The sequence below is a fragment of the Muntiacus reevesi genome, chromosome 15 (assembly GCF_963930625.1).
Source record: "Muntiacus reevesi chromosome 15, mMunRee1.1, whole genome shotgun sequence".
Classification (NCBI taxonomy): domain Eukaryota; kingdom Metazoa; phylum Chordata; class Mammalia; order Artiodactyla; family Cervidae; genus Muntiacus; species Muntiacus reevesi.
In genome coordinates, this window is record NC_089263.1 from 46,841,107 (window position 1) to 46,844,497 (window position 3,391).

The 3,391-nt window shown below is 38.8% G+C and overlaps 1 pseudogene; it reads right to left on the minus strand.

Annotated features, from left to right (window-relative positions):
- Nucleotides 1–1,537: 1,537 nt before the first annotated feature.
- Nucleotides 1,538–2,499, minus strand: LOC136147282 (heterogeneous nuclear ribonucleoprotein A1-like; annotated as a pseudogene).
- Nucleotides 2,500–3,391: the final 892 nt, after the last annotated feature.

Genomic DNA, 3,391 nt, shown 5'->3' on the forward strand with positions numbered 1-3,391 from the left:
GGTCTTCTGCCCATTTTTTGATTGGGTTGTTTGTTTTGATGCTGTTAAGCATCATGAGCTGTTTGTAAAATTTGAAGACTAACTCTTTGTCAGTCACATCATTTGCAAATATTTTCTCCCAATCTGTGGGTTGCCTTTTCATTTTGTTTATTATTTCCTTTGATGAGCAGACACTTTTGGGTTTAAGCAGGTCCCATTTGTTTATTTTTGCTTTTATTTCAATTATTCTGGGAAATGGATCAAGAAAGAAATTGCTGTGATTTACGTAGAGAGTGTTCTGCCTATGTTTTCCTCCAGGAGTTTTATAGTGTCTGGTCTCACATTTAGGCCTTTAATTCATTTTTACCTTATTTTTGTGTATGGTGTTAAAGAATGATCTAGTTTCACTTTTTTATGTGTAGCTGTCTATTTTTCCCAGCAGCATTTGTTGAAAAGATTGTCTTTCCAACATTGTATAGTCTTGCCTCCTTTGTCATAGATTAATTGACCATAGGTTTATGGGCTTATTTCTAGGTTTCTATCCTGTTCCATTGATCTGTATTTCTATTTTCGTGCCAGTGCCATACTGTTCAACTCTTAAATGGTCAACCATACTTTAGTCATGTCATTTTGACCCTCCTCTACCAATGACAACCTCTGTCTTTATAGCATCAAATCGGCCCAGAGTGAACCCTAGAGATCAAGCCATCACTGCAACCCAAGAACATATACAAATGATTAAAATTTCTTTACATGGAATGAGTTATTTAAATTGAAACTCATTATTATTTTCTATAAACATCCAGAAACTTATTTTTCTTTTTTTTCAAGAGGGTATTAAATCCTTTATTGATTACACATGATAATGGATGATACACAAGCTTCATTCGCATCTATAACTTTTATCTGGTACTGTAATTCAATTTAGATATGTTGCATAGGATGTGCCAAAAACCATTAATAACCAAAACAAAAAACAAAAAAACAAAAAAACTCCATGGCGTTGCATGGGTGACCCTTTTAATGGTGAACTCCAGGTCACAACACAGTAACTGTCCATTCAACTACACCAAGGTTCTGAAGACAACAGCTTCTCCACCAAGCAGGTTGTAAATAGATTTCAAATGGAATCTGGCATCACCCTGAAGGAATTCTAACTTAACACTGTTGGGGTAGTTTACCAAAATGGCTTCAGAGTAGACTAACTTTACACAGCACATTAAAAAAAAAAAGAAGACATTTATTCAGCATCATGATCAGACTATTACATTTAGCAATCAACAGCATGGGTGCAAAAAAAAAAAATCTACATTAAAACCCTTTGTTGGAATGCTTTACACTTTCCACAGAACAGAAACTAAAATAACCTGTTATACAATTAGTCACAAGTACAGTCCTCGAGTTTTTTGCCCATACACATGAGTATTGTCTAAAACATGTCTTCTTTGTAGCAGCTAGGCCCTGCCACTGCTGTGCTTGGCTGAGTTGACAAATCTGTTAGCGTCCCTGTCACTTTTCTGGCTCTCCTCTCCTGCTAAGCTTTGTTTCCTGGCAGTAATTAAAACCTTCTGCCACTGCCATACTTACTTCTGCTGCTGGAACCACCACAGCCACCTTGGTTTCATGGTTTGGCAAAGTATTGGCGTCCACCACCATAGGGGCCAGAACTTCTGCCTCCAAAGTTTCCTCCTTTCATGGGTCCAAAATTTGAAGATTGATTGTTGTAATTGCCAAAATCATTGTAGCTTCCGCCACCTCCAAAATTGCTTCCATCATTACCACATCCATTATATCCATCCCCACTGCCACCATATCCGCCACCACCATGGCTGCCACCAAAGCCACCTCAACCACTGAAGTTTCCTCCACGACCAAAGTTGTCATTCCCACCGAAACCACTGCCACGACCGCCACCAAAGTTTCCAGAACCACTTTGACCTCTCTGGCTGGATGAAGCACTAGCCATCTCTTGCTTAGACAGGGCTTTTCTCACTTCACAGTTGTGGCCATTCACAGTGTGGTATTTCTGAATGGCAGTCTTGTCCACATAATCATGGTCATCAAAGGTTACAAAAGCAAAGCCTCTCTTTTTTGCCACTGCCTCAGTCAGTCATGACTTCAATTACTTCAATTTTCCCATACTGTTCAAAATAATCTCTCAGGTGATGTTCTTCAGTGTCTTCTTTAATGCCACCAACAAAAATCTATTTCACAGTTAAGTGGGCACCAGGTCTTTGAGAATCTTCTCTTGAGATGGCCCTCTTTGGTTCCACAACTCCTGTCCACCTTGTGTGGCCTTGCATTCACGGCCGCATCCACCTCATCCACCGTGGCGTATGTGACAAACCCGAAGCCTCTGCAGCGCTTGGTGTTTGGATCCCTCATTACCACACAGCCTATGAGCGTTCCCCATTGCTCATAATGGCTCCTCAGACCCTCATCAGTTGTTTCAAAGCTCAATCCTCTGATGAAGAGCTTCCGCAGCTGTTTGGGCTCTTGGGGAGACTCTGATTTAGGCATGACGGCAGTGGAGGTGGGGAAGTCTTCAATGATGCTTTCTCGGCAGTGTCCAGGGGCAGAAAGCTAAACTCCCAGAAACTTTTTAGAATAATTTGTTTCTTAATACTTCCAGTAAGGCTTCAGGATAGATAGTTTTATGATCATGATCAGGAAAAGCACAGTTGCGGAGCCATCCTCAGGTTTCTTCTTAAGTTTTAACTAAGATAAGATAACTTGGGTTGCTTCCATGTCCTGGCCACTGTAAATAGTGTTGCTATTTACAGGTGCATGCATCTTCAGCATTAGTGTTTTTTTTTTTTTTTCCTTCCTGGATATGTACCCTGGAATGGGACTGCTGGATCACATCATAGCTCTATTTTTGGATTTTTTGGGAATTTCTCTGTTGTTTTCCATACTGCCTACACTAATTTACACCCCCACCAACAGTGTACAAGTGTATATGATGAACTATAACTTAGCCATAAAAAGAAGGAAATATTACCATTTATAGCAAAATGGATGAACATAGGGAATACTATGCTTAGTGAAATAAATCAAAGACAAATACTATATTGATATCACTTATATACAACTCTAAAATGTAATACAAATGAATGTGTATATAAAACAGAAACAGATTCATAGATACAGAAAACAAGCTTGTAGTTATCAAAGGAGAGAGGAAAAGGGGGTGGGACAAATGAGGGGTTCGGTATTATCCTATACAAATTACTAAATATATAAAATAGGAAAGCAGCAAAGTTATACTTTACATAGCACAAGGAATGGTGCACATTATCTCGTAATAATCTTTAATGGAATATCTGCAAAATACTGAATCACTATGTTGTACACCTGAAACTATGACAGTATTGTAAGTCAACTATACTTCAGTAAAAATATAAAGTAACAT